The 19,855-nt window shown below is 41.0% G+C and overlaps 1 protein-coding gene across 6 annotated transcripts in view; it reads right to left on the bottom strand.

The window, feature by feature from the left end:
* rabgap1l (RAB GTPase activating protein 1-like) overlaps positions 1–17,904 on the bottom strand; it is a 219,520-nt gene extending 201,616 nt beyond the window's left edge. For 5 of the 6 annotated variants that reach the window (XR_009656688.1, XM_060941347.1, XM_060941349.1 and 2 more), the window contains exon 1: positions 17,825–17,894. The gene's annotated coding sequence lies outside the window, so the exon portion shown is untranslated. Of the gene's footprint in view, positions 1–17,824 lie in introns of all 6 variants that reach the window. The other variant, XM_060941348.1, reaches the window with a different exon arrangement.
* Between the last annotated feature and the right edge of the window lie 1,951 nt (positions 17,905–19,855).

Raw genomic sequence — 19,855 nt, 5'->3', positions numbered from 1 at the left:
ACTTGAAATTTGCCTTGCTGCCAGCACTACTGTGCTGATTTGACCAATCAGAATCAAGAACTCAATGGCACTGTGGTATAATGCAGTAGCTTTTAATTTCAGCTGCTGGTAAACAAAGTTGTTGATTAGACATGTACTATATTTGAACATAACGTGCTTCAGTTACTTCCCGGTGGGAAGTCCTATATTCTCTCCACTGGTAAGATTTTTTGTTTTATTAGTCAGGTAAATCATGTTAAACACCAGCCCAGACTTTATTAATGGACTTAACTGGTAAGTACCTCATATTTGTGTGGAATTACATTCGAAACCAATTGAAGCCCAACAAATTTAATTTCCAGGCAACAGGTTGAGAGAGTGATTTTTTTTTAATGCCATGTCAACACCCAAGGCTATTTCATGGCAAGAGCATTTCTAAAAAGGCTTTATAACAACTTCTTAAATAAATAATTAAAACTGATTGATTATAATCATGATTTGGTACAAAATCAGTATCCAGGAAAGGCGTATTCCTTGAGGTGCTAAGATGGGCCAAAGATCTCCAGTTTGTAAGGATGGAACAAAAGAACACCTGAAACACTTCATCACTTGCTGTCTTCAGTCCTTAAGCATCTTTTAAGTGTTGTGAGAATGAATGGCAACATTACAAATTGGTAAATGCTTTACTGTCCCAACGTTTTAAAAATGTGTTGCAAAAATCAAAATTGGGAAAACAACACCACTATTTTTGGGGGGAAAAGACCTAAATTAATGAAGTAAAACATCAAATAATGTGCTGTTGTATTGTTTTGAGTGCAATACAGGTCTAAGATTATTTATAAATCACTGTTTTCAGTTTTAATTTCAACATACCATTCCAACTTTTTCTGATTTGGAGCTATAAATGAGAATCTGTCTAATACAGTTTATTAAAAGGAGTTTCTACACATAGGCTTACTCACAAATCTGTACTTCCTTTCATTCATTCTTAATTCATATTTTAGTTATTTCAATTAAATTACTGCACACTGTATATCCTGCAATCAAGTCTGAGCTTTATAACTAGTGAATGTGCACAATATTACATCAGTACCATCACTTGATCCATCCATCAAAATACAACGACTTTGCATGTCTTCTTTCATTTAAAAAAAAAAAAAGAAACACTTCACCTGGCTCATGTTGATCATCAAAACCAATAATAAAGTCACGTTTCATTCGTTCAGCCGCACCTTCCCTTAGGCTATCACTGCCTATGTTTACATATAAAGCCTTTCATCACTCTGAATTTATTCTGATTGTACTTTCTGAATTAAATGACGACATGCGCCCTATAAATGGCATCCTTGAAAATATCCATTGAAAATATCCATCCACATTAAAGCTGCATGTAATCCTATTCAAAGTTGCATGGATGTGAGGAACGGCGTTTAGTGGCGTTGGCGTTGTTAGCACGATGATGTCTGTCAACAAGTTAGCACTTTTTAATCTACTCTGTTGAATGATACCTAATAAATATTGAGTCAACTTTACGCCAGTGATTTTCCATTCACATCTTCCTCAAAATAGATCAAGTCAAATTTATTTATAAATATAAAAACAACTTTTATTGACCAGGTTGCTAAATCAAGGATACTAAAATGTTTAAAAAGTGAAATAAATACAAGCCGATTGAAGTAAAACTGAACACACAAATAGTAATAATAAAAAACAGAAATAATAAGCGTGTGCATAAAATAGAAGAGATTAAGAAAAAGGAAGAATAAAAAGATGATGGCTTAATAGTGGCCATTACTAACCTCAACACTTCATCTTTACATCATTTAAAATGTGCAACATGAACGGTGTTCTTCACAGGACTGTTTCTCCCCGCTCTTTTTTTTTAAATCCCAGTCTTGCTGTTCAGTACATGCCATAAAATCTGATAGTGAAAGTAAACAGGAAGATTCACATGGCTAATAGTCTTCCACTTAATAGATTATTAAAATCATTCCTAACCTCAACTGAACTGGCCTCAATCTATTTTGCTCTAACTGAGATGCATACAGGAAAGATTTTTAATCTTATGTAAATGTAACACGATTGCCCAAGTCTGACTCCATGTTGTTTTGGGGAAACCTGCTGCATCTGCAATATTTAAAACCAAACCCCAAGGCTCAGCCATGTATTATTTTCCTTCATTTTCCAGGTTTAATTTGGAAATGTCACATTACCAAAGTAAAATAATTCATTATTGTGCCTTATTGTAAAAAATAAATAAACAAAAAAATGACATCAGGATGGCACAGTGGTGTAGTGCCATCCTGCAATGTTTGGTGTTTTTATTGTTTTTAACCATCGGCACTAAACAGATCGAGTCTCTGCTGGTGTATGATCGCCAGTCGCTCTTGATTATCTGACAAAATGTCAGTGATTTAGGTCAATTTGCTCACAGTGGACACAATACCTTGCCCCCTTTCCTGGCGGGGATTCCGCCTCACCTGTGCCGGGCCTCGGCTTTACCTTTTCGGCGGAAGCATCCACGTCGCCGCGGCGCCTGGCTGGTAAAGCTGAAACTTCATCCGGCATGCTCTTCGTCCACTTTCTGGACAGGACATGGGTTATTCCCTCCTTCTCCGGTGCCCCAATGCTTCCTGGACCCAATCGACGCCTGCCTGGTACCTGTTGCCAGCGTTTTTGATGGACTCCAGCCCCGACGACACTGCCCTCTTCGGCTGTCTCAGCACAGGGTAAACCACCGGCTCCTGAGGACGCTGCCCCGGGCTCCCCGATCCACAGGCTCCAGCTCTCACCAGGATTGGCTTGGTAAAACGCTAGATCCCTGGCGAACAAAACTTTCCTCCTGAGGGATTTCTTCAGTTCCCGTGACCTGGATTTCCTCTGTGTGACAGAGACCTGGATCGGTGCCGGTGAGTACAGCGCTCTGGTCCAACTTTTACCCGCTGACTGTTTTTACTTCAACTCCCTGCGGATGTCGGGTCGTGGAGGGGGAACGGCGACAGCTTACAAAAACTATTTTAAATGTAAACAGCGCACCGTCTCATCCCCACCCTTCAGCTTTGAGGTGACTTTATTTGAGGTGGGTCATTCCGACCCGGTGCTGTGCGCCGTTATCTACCGACCCCCCAAATACAACAAGGACTTCGTGAATGACTTTTCTGCTTTTCTGGCTGAAATTATGCCCAAGTATGACCGTGCCCTTTTTCTCGGGGACTTTAATATTCACGTGTGTTGTCCTGAAAAGCTGTTGAAGGAGTTTTTAGGCCTTATTGAGTCATTTAATTTGGTGCAGTGTGTGTCTGGTCCCACACATGAACAAGGACACACATTAGATCTTGTCCTCTCTTATGGTCTATCTGTGTGTAACTTGGAGATCTGTGACAGCGTGATTTCTGATCATATGCCCGTGTTGTTTGAAGTTGCCTGTTCCAGTGCTGAGGTTAAAACTGGCGCTCCTGTTCAGAAACGTCGGATTGTTAACTCTTGTACTGCTGGTCAGTTCTCTGTTGCTTTTGATCAGCTCTGTGACCGTCCTGCCTCTGTTAACACAGAGGAGCTCAGCTCCTGGTTTCATTCCTCCTGCCGTACCATACTGGACTCTGTGGCTCCAATAAAAACTGTGCAGTCCAAAACTAAATCTGAGCCGTGGTTCAAATGAGGAAACTCGTGTGGCTAGGCGGGAGTGCCGCAAAGCTGAGCGAAAGTGGAAGGAGGACAGGCTGGAGGTTTCCTTCCAAATCCTAAAAAGCTGCTGGCGATGCTACTAGAACACCGTTAAGGAGACCAAAAGATAATACCTGTCAAATATCATTGAGTCTAATCGTCAAAACCCACGAGTGCTATTTAAGACCATTGACACTGTTCTTAATGCCCCACAGCCGGTCAGCGTGGAGGCATCTCCTGAAATGTGCAATAGCTTCCTCCACTTTTTTATTGATAAGGTTGCGACTGCTAGGGCTCTCATCTCAGCTCCTGCATCAGACCCCTCGGACTCTGCTCCTTGTTCTGTAGCTCTTGATAAGTTTGAGCCTGTGTCTCTGTCGTTTTTAGAAGATCTGGTCGGCCATATTAAGCCTTCAGGTTCTCCCTGTGATGCTGTCTCTCTTCGTCTCTTTAAAGAGGTTTTTCCTAGTATAGGGCAGTCAGTCCTGGCTATCATAAAGAGCAGTCTGTCTTCTGGTGTTGTCCCCCTGAATTTTAAACATGCAGTGGTGCAACCACTACTTAAGAAACCTGGCCTTGATTGTAGTGCGCTGGCTAATTTCAGACCCATCTCTAAGCTGCCTTTTATTTCAAAAATTTTGGAGAAAGTTGTTCATGCTCAGTTGAAGTCATTTTTAGATGAGCATGGTGTCCTGGAGGTCTTTCAGTCCGGTGTTAAAACCCTGCATAGCACAGAGTCAGCTCTATTAAGGGTTTTTAATGACATCCTCACGGCTAATGACTCTGGTGTGACCATGTAATTCTTGTTCTGTTGGGCCTAACTGCGGCCTTTGACACTGGACCACAACACCTTAGTGCAGGGCTTTTCAAAGTGTGGGGCGCGCCTCCCTTAGGGGGCGCCAGAGTTCTTCGGGGGGTGCAACGTGAGGAAAAATAAACCAGAATAAGTTACTATTGCGGACATTTAGCGAACTTCAGCTAGCCTTTGCCAGAGACAAAATGGATCGATTTTTAGTACCTAAAGCTACAGTGAGTGAGGAGACAGAGTCTGGGCCAAGCAAAAAAAGAAGGAAGTATGACCACGATTATTTAAAGTTTGGATTTTCATGGACTGGATCTGAAGATGCTCCACTGCCACAGTGTGTTGTCTGCCAAGAGGTGCTAGCTAACGATGCTATGAGATGTTTAAAATGTGTAAAACAAGATGTTTAAAAAAAAAAAAAAGCACAGATGTTTAAAATGTGTAAAAAAAAAAATTTTTTCAAAAAGCACAGATGTTTAAAATGTGTAAAAGAAAAAAATAATGTATACAACAACCATTTTTTTAAAAATACGAATAGAACATTAAGTATAGCAACAACAAAAATTGGGGGGGGGGGCTGTTGTTTATTTGCTCTCTGAGGGGGGGCTGACTCTCCCACACTTTGAAAACCCCTGCCTTAGTGGCTCGGTTACACCGCCTAGTGGGTATTCATGGTACTGCTCTGGAATGGTTAAAATCATATCCGGCTGACAGAAGCACGAGTGTAAGCCTTGGAAATTTGGAGTCCAGTTCTGCTCCACTGTTGTATGGGGTTCCACAGGGGTCCATTTTAGGGCCGCTGCTTTTTTCTTTGTATTTATTGCCCCTGGGCTCCATCCTGAGAAAGCATGGCATCTCCTTTCATTGTTACGCAGACGATAGTCAGATATGACGTATGTGCCACTGAAGAAAAAAAAAATGCTTTCTCTCTCACACCACTGCTGTCATGTCTCGAAGACATCAAGGCCTGGATGGCCTTGAACTTTTTAAATTTTAATGAAAATAAAACAGAAGTGATGGTGTTTGGCCCCAGCAGCTCTTGTGAACCCTTGCCCGTTGATTTGGGCCCTTTGGCAGACTATGTAAAGCCAACAGTTACAAACTTGGGTTTTAAGATGGACAGTGATTTTACATTGGATCGGCAAATTAGTTCCGTAGTGAAATCCAGCTTCTTTCAAATTAGGCAGCTGGCAAAGGTGAAGCCTTTCCTTGCACAAACGCACTTTGAGACAGTAATCCACGCCTTCATAATATCTTGGCTGGATTACTGTAATGCACTTTATTTTGGAGTCAGCCAGTCCTCCCTCGCACGTCTCCAGCTGGTGCAAAATGCAGCCGCTCGCCTCCTAACTGAAGCACGTAAAAGGGAGCACATAACTCCCATCCTGGCCTCCCTCCACTGGCTGCCTGTGCACTTTAGAATCCATTTTAAGATTCTTTTATTTGTTTTTAAGTCTTTAAATGGTCTCGCCCCCCCTTACCTCTCTGAGCTCCTTCAACCCTACGTTCCTGCTCGGTGCCTCAGGTCAGCCGACTTGCTGCTCCTGGAGGTACCGAGGTCCAAACAGAAGCTCAGAGGGGACAGAGCTTTCTCCACTGCTGCTCCAAAATTATGGAACGAGCTACCATTGCACATTAGGCAAGCCTCCTCACTGTCCATTTTTAAAACTAGTCTTAAACCCCATTTTCACTCCTTGGCTTTTAACTCTGCATGAGCAAGGACGCGTTATCCTAATGGGCTTCATGGGCAGCTGCCCGGGGCCTCGGAGGTAGCGAGATCGGAAAATATGAAACGATATTTTCAGAAGTTTTGATCATATTGATAACATTTTTGATGCATTTCGCCACCCGTAAGGAAGCCCACCTTGTCCCGTCGCATAAATCACCCGTCATTGTCAATATGATCACTGTCCACCATGTCTTCACACGCTACGCCAGCTTGAGTTCAATGATTTAATTAATGACTTCGCTTTCCAGAAAAGTAGGAAAGCGCCCTTGTAAGTTGACCCATGGCTGTCAAACTGAATGCGCAAAGCTGTGTGCCACTGCTGTTTGGGACATTACGTGTGTGAAAGGATGAAATGTTTCACATAGCCTAACATTTTGAGATTTATTTCTGAGAAGCAAGATATTTTTCTTTGTTATCGCTCTTTGTTTTCACAAGTTAAAAGTCACCTAGATTCCAAAATGAAAACGAACGGTTATATACCAAATGAATGTTCTTGTTCTGAATACTAAAGAAACTGTTGTAGGCCTAGGTTATGTTCTTGACATGTTGTTCATTGACTCACTCATTCAAAGGCTTCTTGAGGCTAAACTTTAGTTAACCAGACTTGTTAACCGTGATGTCTGATGGATTTTTTCACCATGCAGTTGCCTACTTCACCATTGCTTTTTCTCGATTAAATAGGTGTTGATGGATATAAAGTTTTATCGTTCAATAGTATTTCTAATTGTCCCACTGTCATTATTTAAGTTTCTGTGTCTAGTTAGACAGGCACGTCTGAGGGGGTGAATTTGCTGAGCGCAGTTGACAACAGGCGGGGGTGAGGCCTCGGGGGTGTGTCTGCCCAGGGCCTCGGCAAGGGTTAACGCGGCCCTGCGCATGAGACTCTGCTCTTGTTTTAGTGTTTTATGGTTTGCTTTTATTTATTGTTTTGTTTCTAATTGCTTTTAAAAACAGTTAAACAACTGTTCTAATGTCTGTTTTATTTATTTCATTGCTTTTAATTGTTTTATGTCTTTATGTACAGCACCTTGTTTTCAACTACGGTTGTTTTAAAGTGCTATATAAATAAAGTTGAGTTGAGAGTAGGGGTTAACACGGTCACCTCACAGCAAGAAGGTTCCGGGTTTGAACCTCATGGCCGACGGGGGCCTTTCTGTGTGGAGTTTGCATGTTCTCCCCATGTCTACATGGGTTTCCTCCGGGTGCTCTGGTTTCCCCCACAGTCCAAAGACATGCAGGTTAGCAGGGTTCCCACTGGCGCTCATCACACTCCCCACTGACAAACGTAATCCATCAGTGACGAAGCGAAAATGACTAACAGTCAGTCATCACAGCGACGAATGTATCGGTCACCATTATCGTAAGTCATCTTTTCTAGAAATCCCTCCACTTGCTGAAATCCAATCACGGTAAAGAGACTGCAGGAAGACAGAGTGTAAACAATGAACACGTGCTTGTAACCAATAAAAACTGAATAAAATGTAATGATCAAACAAGCGCCAAACTTTTGACCAATCACAGTGCGTCTTAATTGGCGTGGTGTGGTAGTGTAATTATCTCTGTGTGAATCAAACAATGGGACAGTCTAAGCTGACAAAGTTTTTGGGCGAGCTTCTTCAAACACTGATGATTTAAGGGCTGAAACAGCCACGGGGGAGGCACACTCAGAGCCCTGACCGTCTGCAAGCACATCAGACAGCGTCAGGAATACAGGGGTCGGTTTAAAATTTTTTTTTTTTTAAATGCCAAAGTGAAGGTGCTGTCAGCCAGCGAGCGACTGAAATGAGCTACGTTTCAAGCGGCGTGGTGTGTTCAGTTCCTGTGACAAATGCTGTGGTGTCATTAGGCTCCATCATGCAGGGCTAGAGTCCCCGGGTATTTTCACCCTCAAAAAAGTAAGTGTTTAATAGGAAACAGCTGACTTGGATGTCAACTGGGATTTTGAATGTTGTAATACAATAATGTAGCTTAGAATTAGTCTTTGTGGTCCTAAAGGCGAGATACGTCAGTGAAAAATATATATAATTTTTGTGGCTACTGCCTCATATAGAGGCGCCAGCCACTGTCATTGTGCTTTAAGAATGTAAGAGTGTAACAATTGCACGCTGAGCATGTGCATAAGGATTACAACCACCAGAACAGCAAATCGTGATCTCGCAACATGAACAGCTGATCTTGCGTTATACATCGTGTTGTAAGAATGTGTGTAACACAGCGCATAAGTATTACAATCACCAGAATGGCGAATCATGATCTCGTGATACAAACAGCTGATCTCATGTCATCAAAGGTACACAAGAACAAGTATAAGAATGTAAGAATGAGTGTAACAACAGCAAAACTTCGTAACCAATCAGAACTTATCCTGATCAAGTTCGATTACCCGTTCTATTTCTTGATAAACTCCGGAACTAATCGGAACTAGAAAAGAAATAAGAAAAACCTCATTATAACTTCATAGTATGGGAAGATAATCAGCAGATAAAAAGATGAATGAAATTCATCTCATGGGTCACCAAAGCTACTGATTCAATATCAAGTAAGTGGTGTTTATTTTAAGAAAATTTGCCTTTTGATTTTCACAGCTTTCAGTTGGTTCTTCTGAAAGGTCAAATGAAAGGTTTTTTTTTTTTTTAGCTTTTTGACCGATATTTAGACTAAGAATTCCAACCATTCAACAGGAGTTGTAATGAGTACTTGTGTTTTTCAATGAAGAATTTTTTTAAATAAAATTTCTGATATATTCTTTGACAAATGTGAAAACGAAGAGTAAAAGTATAATTGCTCAAACTTCTGCTAGTCACTTTAATTTTATTTTAGTGTCTTTACACTTGTGAAACAAAATGTGCTCATTAGTACTAAATAATGCTTCTAAGACGATTCATGAACAAGTGCTTTTTTTTTTTTTTTACTATTTTGAAAATAGCTATAGTTCACAGCACTGTATTTTGAACAAAGCCCTGATGCTGCTCACAGCTTGGTGATGCTTGCAAGAGATGAGGCAAGTATAATTTATAACATGTATATGTGCTATATTTACTGTATAGATTTTGTATCAGAAAACATTTTTATTTATAAGCAGTAGCCACATGTACCCATAGGGTACCCATTTTTATTAAACTGATGATTTACTAGTGACATTAAGTCAATTGACACATGCCTCAGTTTCCTAAGACGTTTTGGGTGTTGATAACTTAATAATAAGGAAACAGAAACTGAAGTGAATGACAAATGTAAAAAGAGCAGTGCAAAGATCACTAATAAAGATATCATAATCTTTGAATGCGTGTGGGTGATGATATTACCTTGTAAAGTTAGATTTCACCTCCCCAACCTATCGATGCCAATCTCGGTTAAAAAAAAAAAATTTAATTTTAAAAATACAAGCCCCAGTAAAACTTGATTTATCCTTGGCCTTTTCAACAGCGAGAAACAGCCCTAATCTAACTAACGGTATGACGTAAAACACGGTGTCATTCTGTTCTGTGTTCTGCTTCTAAACTGACGGGAAATTAAGATTCCTTCACTGTTGGTTGGTCCAAGATTCTTCTCAACTCTGCTCAACTGCAAATCAAGTTTTGTGTTGAAGTAAAGGCTAAAGGGAGTCCTGATACCTCTTTTGAATAATTCCCTGCTAAAATAACCTTCAGTAAGCTCAAACTAAAGAAGTTTATTTTAGCTTGACAGTGCATACGGCGCCCAAAATCAAGTCTTTCTGATTAGAGGCTGGAGTGGAGCCCAAATTTTATATGTAATGGAGAGGCCTAGCTGTATCTGTACAAATATTTGAATTGTGCCAGTTTGGTTGGTGCAAACTGCATTAAGTCCAGTCTGATAAGTCAGTAACTAAGAAAAAGTGAATACTTATTGAACATTTTTCAAGGAAAAAAAACTGGAGAATATTTTTCAGAACCCAGGGGGAAACGCTGGGTTAGATAAATGCCCAGCCACTGGGTTTGTACAAGACAGTGCATACTTGGTGCTGGTCCCAAGTCCAGATAGATTGGAGAGGGTTGCGTCAGGAAGGGCATTCGGTGTAGTTAAAAAAAAAAAACCACCTATACCAAATCAAATATGTGGAACAGATCCACTGTGGTGACTCCTAACGGGAGCAGCCAAAAGAAAATTGTCAATAATGATGTAGCCTTGAGATTGTAGGACCCGAAACACACTTATGTCTCTCACATCAATATCAGCTAAATTTTCCTCAGTTATATACACACACACCAAAATAAAATTTTAAAACGCATCCATTAAAACCTTAGGCAAATTAAAACTTTGGCACAATGTGTTCTCCCCATCTTCAATGATCAGCGTTCATTAAAATATTCTTCCTTCTTAAAACATGCACATGCATTCTTTCTATCCTACCTCTGAATACTGAAGTTTAAAAAAAACATGAAAGATCACGATATGATGCACACAAGCAGCAAGGCACTCTAAATCAATATGATCAATACTGCTGATATTGTTCCTGTTGTTGTGTTGCTAGTGTTTAGCATCATTACCCAGATTGCTCTAGTCCTTGTGTCCTCATCCTGGAATTACAATAGTTTTACATGCGTATATATAAAGCTTGAGACACCAAGAGGTTAACTGTAAGACAGTGTAAAATGACAGACCAAAAAAAAAAAAAAAAACCCCAAATGCTGACATTACAAACATAACACTACCAAGTGTAATTTACCACTGCATGTTTTTTTAGCTGATTCTCATCTCACCATTTCCTGAGATAAGCCACTCTGTGTTGTATAACGAAACATCAGCACACAGTCATCCAAACAAACCAAAACGTCTTTCTTCTTTATGATGGTTACATAAACAATTTGCACTGAACTACAGTTCACATGCGTTTATGACTTCAAGAGTCAAAAACTGTCAATCCTGGCCCTGAGGCAATGCTTTGTGCCACCATGACACAGAGAAGAAGTGGTTAAAACTGTATAAAATCACTAGCACCAGGCACTGGGCAAACGCAGAAATGTATTTAAGGGTGACCACAGCCAGCTGTGTGTGAAAAGCTCTACACAGCCACAGCTCCTGAGACACAGTCATGTGCTCTGATCACAGTCAGTCAATTACAGCCTTTATAAATGCTCCAGAACTGAAAGTGGATGCAAACACAGCAGTGCTTTGTGCCAAATGGGACATTTCATCATAATCACAGATTAATGCCCTGAAGTGTTTTGTTAAATCTCCCGTATACTTGCAGCATGCTGTTCCTTGTGGTAATAGGCTGTTTCCTTGTTTCTGTTTTTTTCTCATCAGTGCAACTATCCTGCATTTTATAAGCTTAACACACACCAGAGAGAAAAATAATCAAGAACTAGCTCAATGCAATACGCTCAAATCATTAAGCTGCCTGTAAACACATTTCCATCCTTGTAGCTTCAATCATGACTCCTAAAATACCTTTAGCATGAAAATAAAACGATCCATTAAAAATAATTTATGTAGAATAAGAGATTGTTTCAGAAAGAAATAAAATAAGTAATTACAAATGAAATCATAAAAACTAAGGGACCTGGTTGGGGTCTGACGTGAGTGAACAAAGCGAATGTCTCATCTCATCTCGTTATCTCTAGCCGCTTTATCCTGTTCTACAGGGTCGCAGGCAAGCTGGAGCCTATCCCAGCTGACTACGGGCGAAAGGCGGGGTACACCCTGGACAAGTCGCCAGGTCATCACAGGGCTGACACATAGACACAGACAACCATTCACACTCACATTCACACCTACGGTCAATTTAGAGTCACCAGTTAACCTAACCTGCATGTCTTTGGACTGTGGGGGAAACCGGAGCACCCGGAGGAAACCCACGCGGACACGGGGAGAACATGCAAACTCCGCACAGAAAGGCCCTCGCCGGCCACGGGGCTCGAACCCGGACCTTCTTGCTGTGAGGTGACAGCGCTAACCACTACACCACCGTGCCGCCCCAGAGTGAATGTAATCACTTTAAAATTATTCTTATAACAGAATGTCCAGAAATTTTTTTTCTATACTTCAGCTATTACAATTTCTTATTAACCAAAGAGCAACACAGCATACAACGTATTTGATTATAGTTACATTAAATGTTGTGAAGCATCCAAGAAACAAAGTAGTTCCTGTTATTAGTAACATTAGAGCAGCTGTTCCTCACTGGCCCCTCTTTCTTTTCCTCTTTTATGAAATTAATGTGAAAAACACAGCTTGTGTTACTGAGAAACCCCTTGACATGTTAATCTGACATTTAAATATTGGCCTTTTTACACAGCATGAAGCAGAAACTGAAAGCAGTCAATCATGTAGCGAAATATGCCAACAATGTAGAGATGGCCAGTACGTTAATATAATATTGACAGTGATCAATAACAATATTGTAAATAATTTTATAACATGATTAATGTAACATAGCATGAATTTTATAACAGACTACTGCTACTCAGGGTAAACAGTTAATTTTATTTTTGTAGTCAGTAAACAAGAGGTGATTCTGAAATCATAATCTGCAATATGTTTGCAAAATTAAATATCATGAAAATGTTTTCAGGTACATAGAGTGTGTGCTCAGTGTTAGTCTAACATTTAATGATCAGCTTTGTTTTAGGAACATTAAGTCCAGATCATTCCCCCCCCCCCGACTTTCTGTTCTGGACTGTCCTCTAGCACAGAAAAGTAGATGACCATATTAAAACTGAAATTGCAAATATTAACAGAGATGTCGGACAGAATTTAAACTAGTTTTCTGCAATGACGTGACAGGGAGTTTCCGCAGGCTTTCTCCAGACAGAACCGATGTCATTAATAGCACATGGGCGGGCTACACAGTCACTAAAGTTCAGTCACACACAGTTGCCCAGTTACAGAGTAAAATGCTGCGTAGACACCATGCCACGTGCACTTTTCCTTCAACACACCCAGACCAACATAGTGCAATTTTACAGAACTCAACTCCACAAGTTACTATGCCACATACTGACCAAGATGTATCCCTCGAATCACTAGTCACTGTACAGCTGATGCAAATACTTCTCCATAAATGTGGGCAAAACCGAGTGAATTACCACACTCATCTCATCTCGTTATCTCTAGCCGCTTTATCCTGTTCTACAGGGTCGCAGGCAAGCTGGAGCCTATCCCAGCTGACTACGGGCGAAAGGCGGGGTACACCCTGGACAAGTCGCCAGGTCATCACAGGGCTGAGACATAGACACAGACAACCATTCACACTCACATTCACACCTACGGTCAATTTAGAGTCACCAGTTAACCTAACCTGCATGTCTTTGGACTGTGGGGGAAACCGGAGCACCCGGAGGAAACCCACGCGGACACGGGGAGAACATGCAAACTCCGCACAGAAAGGCCCTCGCCGGCCACGGGGCTCGAACCCGGACCTTCTTGCTGTGAGGTGACAGCGCTAACCACTACACCACCGTGCCGCCCCAGAGTGAATGTAATCACTTTAAAATTATTCTTATAACAGAATGTCCAGAAATTTTTTTTCTATACTTCAGCTATTACAATTTCTTATTAACCAAAGAGCAACACAGCATACAACGTATTTGATTATAGTTACATTAAATGTTGTGAAGCATCCAAGAAACAAAGTAGTTCCTGTTATTAGTAACATTAGAGCAGCTGTTCCTCACTGGCCCCTCTTTCTTTTCCTCTTTTATGAAATTAATGTGAAAAACACAGCTTGTGTTACTGAGAAACCCCTTGACATGTTAATCTGACATTTAAATATTGGCCTTTTTACACAGCATGAAGCAGAAACTGAAAGCAGTCAATCATGTAGCGAAATATGCCAACAATGTAGAGATGGCCAGTACGTTAATATAATATTGACAGTGATCAATAACAATATTGTAAATAATTTTATAACATGATTAATGTAACATAGCATGAATTTTATAACAGACTACTGCTACTCAGGGTAAACAGTTAATTTTATTTTTGTAGTCAGTAAACAAGAGGTGATTCTGAAATCATAATCTGCAATATGTTTGCAAAATTAAATATCATGAAAATGTTTTCAGGTACATAGAGTGTGTGCTCAGTGTTAGTCTAACATTTAATGATCAGCTTTGTTTTAGGAACATTAAGTCCAGATCATTCCCCCCCCCCCGACTTTCTGTTCTGGACTGTCCTCTAGCACAGAAAAGTAGATGACCATATTAAAACTGAAATTGCAAATATTAACAGAGATGTCGGACAGAATTTAAACTAGTTTTCTGCAATGACGTGACAGGGAGTTTCCGCAGGCTTTCTCCAGACAGAACCGATGTCATTAATAGCACATGGGCGGGCTACACAGTCACTAAAGTTCAGTCACACACAGTTGCCCAGTTACAGAGTAAAATGCTGCGTAGACACCATGCCACGTGCACTTTTCCTTCAACACACCCAGACCAACATAGTGCAATTTTACAGAACTCAACTCCACAAGTTACTATGCCACATACTGACCAAGATGTATCCCTCGAATCACTAGTCACTGTACAGCTGATGCAAATACTTCTCCATAAATGTGGGCAAAACCGAGTGAATTACCACACTCCCTCAGCGGAAATGAGCACTACTACAGGGTAAAGAACAACTTGACTTTATTTCAACACAGAGTCCTTCTGTATTTTTCTCAGGGGATTGTGAAGTGTGAGCTTTTCTCAAAAGCTTATCATTGTGAATACAGCTATGATTTGCGAGTGAAAAAGCAAAGCAGTGGGTTATAATTTAGTTAAGTCCACCAGGTGTCACGGAGATGATTCAGAGTTGAAGAACATGGCGACATAAACAGCATTAATCCACCATCTTTCTCAACCAATTCTCACCAAAAGTCAGGAATCTTGTGCCTTTATTCCACCTCACGTTCTGTTAAAAAAAAAAAAATTAAAAAAAAAAAAAAAAACATCTGAATGTGGAACGGGGGTCTGTGCTGTTCCACCTCTGAGCCAGAACGATTGGTAGTAACAGATCCTGAATTGATGTCTGTCTAAAAGGAGCAGCCAGCACCACAGGACAGTTTTTTGACATTCTACCTTCTGAGACCAACGTGAATTCAAAGGTCTCCATCTATGGCATCTAAGGTCTGCGTGATTTTTTTTGCCTCAAATCGCTTCCTACTTCTCTTCAATTTCTCCTCCAAGATATTTCTGACTCCACAAACGTTCACTGAACGAGTCTCTTCATTCTTCTCTTCTTTATTACCTTTCTTTCTTTCTCTCCCTCTCTCTCACACCATCTTCCCTCAATTTGCAAGCACAGTTTTCTGTGACAGATCTTTTGTTCCTGAAAAAACAGTTCAGCTAAAGGACACAAACATGCTATATATACACACACATTGAGACTGTTACAGCCCTTAAACATAACAGAAAGATGTATTTAACAGAAGTAATTACATGTTGCATATGATAATCAGTAATTTTGCGTTTGAAGAGCAGTATAAATGTGCAGGGCTAACAAAATCACCTCAACACTCAGTTCACCCACTGTTTTGAAAGCCACACCGGTATGCTGAGAGTACTCATATTTCCAACATGTAAATACGTCACCCTATATACTGACACTCTGTTGCATCACGTCATGCCTCTGGCTGTGGAATGCCAGCTTGCAATGTTGGTTCTATGTAAATCACTAAAGTTGGAATACTGCTAAGGTTTCACTTGGTGCCAGCAAATAAAACTATTGTTTTTTTTTAATACAATAGTTTACAAAAATACAACATTTACATATTTTATATAAAACATAGTGACCACTGGTAATGATATTGAAGGGGGGCCCAATTCTGTGATTCTGTCTGATTAAGAACCCATTATAGTTGAGCCTAATAGTATGAGGTCAATGTAGTAAAAGCATAACACACGGTTCTTTTGTGTAATTCGTACTTTGATGAAGTGTTATTGACATGCAAGTAAAGCAGACTTTCATTCATTATAAAGAAAGAAAACGGACATGAAATCTAAACCTTAGGTACATTTCACCAAGTACAATCACTCGATTCAACTCGTCAGCAATAACCCAGTTTATAAATTTGTGCAATTGCAGCTCTCTTTTAAGATTATGACTTGTCACAACCTATGAGATGAACCCAGATTAAAGCTTTGCTGGATTCCAGAACACACTGTACAATATCATTTGTTCTCCATGTCAGATTAAATGCTCATAAAGACAGGCTGGTAAGTAAATAAAACTGATTATGTAAGCAGAATGAAGTAATCAGCACAAACCCCACTTGTGCAAAAAACAGGGTCACAGATACATTCTGCTTTTGCCATTGCCCCTACTATACTTGTAGCATTCTTAAGAGCTTGGACTCATCCTATGCCATCCTCATCCTGGTGGCTTTTACGCATGAGTCAGAAGATCTTTTTAACCAAAAAAATACATATTTTTTTTTAACCTACTTCCAGAACATTGTTGTCGGCTGTCTCTGGCCTCAGTGAGCATGTCATTTATTGTAAAACCAAGTTCAACTCATGAACAAAGAACTAGGAGGTACAATTTTTGTTACCAACAGCAAAATACTTCATAATGTGTAATATTTTATCTTATAATGTGACTCGTGCAATAATTTATAATGTGACTGTCTCTATGCAATACTTTATATGTGCAATACCTCACTCCATAATGTGTAACACAACACACACACCTCAGACTGTGCACCTTACCCCCCTTCCTCTCTCTCTCTAGGCTGCTTGCACTGTTATTGGAGATGCTTTAATCTCATTGTACATGTGTATAGTGACAATAAAGGCATTCTATTCTATTCTAAAATCATACAGGGTAAAGTCAGCTATAGGCTGAATGAAATTACGGTCTGGGCTAGAAAGAAATCAACCCCAACTTCTACTTCACACCATTCTGTGCACTTTCACTTTTCATGGTTCCACAAAAGTTCGAAACAATCCACTTTAAGCCATTTATTAACAGCAAATACGATGATAGGTTCCATTTTTGGCATCCATATCAATCAATCAATCAATCAATGTTTCATTGAAAAGAAGTAGAGCTTACATACTTGTGTATGTTGTATGTCAGAATAGATATGTATATTTGCTCCAGCTAGGTCGTCGTCTCTAGAACAACCAACTTAGCAGATGTGTTTTTAAACCTATAACAACTTTGCAGGATAATATAATAAAATATCTTAGCTGGGGATCTGAAGCTATCATTTGCTAGGCACCTTGCTAAGGGGCAGAGTATGACAGGAAACGCCACCGGTCCATATTATACATTTAAATCTGAGACTTCTCAACACTGTTCTGGTGTTCCATTTGACAGCAACATTGTTATTAATCACTGCTGTAGTTTATTGCACGCTGTTACCCCCGAAACTACTTCCTTTGGTACGAAATAGCTTAGCCGCCTTTCTTCAGAGCTAAGCTAGCTAAATAACTAGCAATAACAGAAACCGCACGCGATACTCAGCTTGCTAAACCAGCTCGCGCGCTGATTAGCAAGCACACGAACTGCCTGAACTGGTTAGTTAATGCTAGAACTAGTTAGCACAGTATAAACTATTAGCTCATGTGTTTGTTATTTCCTGAAAACAGCTGCTCATAAACATAAAAAAAATGGCGTTTATGTGTTAAAATTGGCGACCACGATTGCACCATAACGTCCGAGTGTTGTCCAAAAAAAACAACACTGCAGAAATAACTTACTTGCTCGTAGTTTTGCGTTGAAGTGTCTATCAGCAGTCAGGTTTATATCCAACATCACAAAGCGCCTTGTTTTCCTACCCGTACTGGGGAAGTCCCGCCTCCTCTGTTGTGATTGGTTAATACGCACAAGCATCGTATTGATTGGAAGGTGGAGCCGCTACCCAAGCCTAAATGTCACAGCCACTACCCAATCCAAAATCAGGAAGTGGGATTTGTCGGAATACAGGCGGGCCAAACTCGTGGTTTTGAGGTCATACGTCACTAGAGCGAGGCTCGGGGGCGTTAGAGTGCCACCATGAGGCATAAAATGCCCTCCATGAAATCAAACCAAAATTCTTAGAACATTTCAAGAAAATTGGTGATATATTTAAGTCTGAAAATCATCTCATCTCATTATCTCTAGCCGCTTTATCCTTCTACAGGGTCGCAGGCAAGCTGGAGCCTATCCCAGCTGACTACGGGCGAAAGGCGGGGTACACCCTGGACAAGTCGCCAGGTCATCACAGGGCTGACACATAGACACAGACAACCATTCACACTCACATTCACACCTACGGTCAATTTAGAGTCACCAGTTAACCTAACCTGCATGTCTTTGGACTGTGGGGGAAACCGGAGCACCCGGAGGAAACCCACGCGGACACGGGGAGAACATGCAAACTCCGCACAGAAAGGCCCTCGCCGGCCCCGGGGCTCGAACCCAGGACCTTCTTGCTGTGAGGCGACAGCGTTAACCACTACACCACCGTGTCGCCTGAAATCTCTTTGTTTGATAAATTCATTCTGTTCAGGGACACGGTGGCTGTAGAGCCTATCCCAGGGTGGGACAGACTGAGTGAGAGGTAGGAACACATCCTGGAGGCTTTTGGCCAGTGGGAAGAAACTGGAGAACTGGAAGAAAGACACAGAAAGAACATGCAGAACTCTATACAGTCAGCAACCCAAGCTCAGGTTCAAACTGGGGATCCTGGGGCTGTGAGGCTGGATGACAGATATATTTAGAAATACATTTCTAGTTTTTCTAAGGCAAACTTGGAACTGTTTTCAGAAAGACAACCCCTCTGTGGTCAGATCATAGGGGTTTCCTCAGAGGTACAAACTGAAGAACACTACAGGCTGCCAGAATTTTTCTATGAGTGTGTATTACATTACTCAATTTGTCCAAATAAGACTCTCATGATTAGTCATTGATACATTCTTCTTCAGTTACAGTTTATCCTGACGACTGTCGTAGTGAATCAAGGCCTATTGCTGGGACACTGGGTGTGAGGCAGAAACATATTTTGAATGGAACACGAATCTATCACAGGGTACCAAACACACATTCACACACTCATTCACAGTTAAGGGACCCTTGCGCTGTGAGGCAGCAATGCTATGCACTTTACCATCATCTCACTGCATGTTTCTCATCTCATTATCTGTAGTTGCTTTATCCTGTTCTACAGGGTCGCAGGCGAGCTGGAGCCTATCCCAGCTGACTATGGGCGAAAGGCGGGGTACACCCTGGACAAGTCGCCAGGTCATCAAAGGGCTGACACATAGACACAGACAACCATTCACACTCACATTCACACCTACGGTCAATTTAGAGTCACCAGTTAACCTAACCTGCATGTCTTTGGACTGTGGGGGAAACCGGAGCACCCGGAGGAAACCCACGCAGACACGGGGAGAACATGCAAACTCCGCACAGAAAGGCCCTCGCCGGCCACGGGGCTCGAACCCGGACCTTCTTGCTGTGAGGCAACAGCGCTAACCACTACACCACCGTGCCGCCCACTGCATGTTTCTGTGTTTTTAAAAATAAAACGTGAAATACAAATTTAACAAAATCAAACTGTTTGTATGCCAATTAACCATACATGACAAAATAAACAAACTATTTTACTGTTGTCCCTGTTTCGTCGTCATTGTTGTCATCATCGCAGCCACTCGCTGGCGAGTATGGCAGCTGAATGTATTAGTTGGACAGAAATCAACTTAGATTTGTTCCAGGGTCTTTAGGTGTCATTGAGCAGCTACCTTCCT

The sequence above is a fragment of the Neoarius graeffei genome, chromosome 15, assembly GCF_027579695.1.
Source record: "Neoarius graeffei isolate fNeoGra1 chromosome 15, fNeoGra1.pri, whole genome shotgun sequence".
NCBI classification, from domain to species: Eukaryota; Metazoa; Chordata; class Actinopteri; order Siluriformes; family Ariidae; genus Neoarius; species Neoarius graeffei.
The sequence above is the reverse complement of the archived record's forward strand: the minus strand, read 5'-3'. Positions and strand labels throughout refer to the sequence as shown.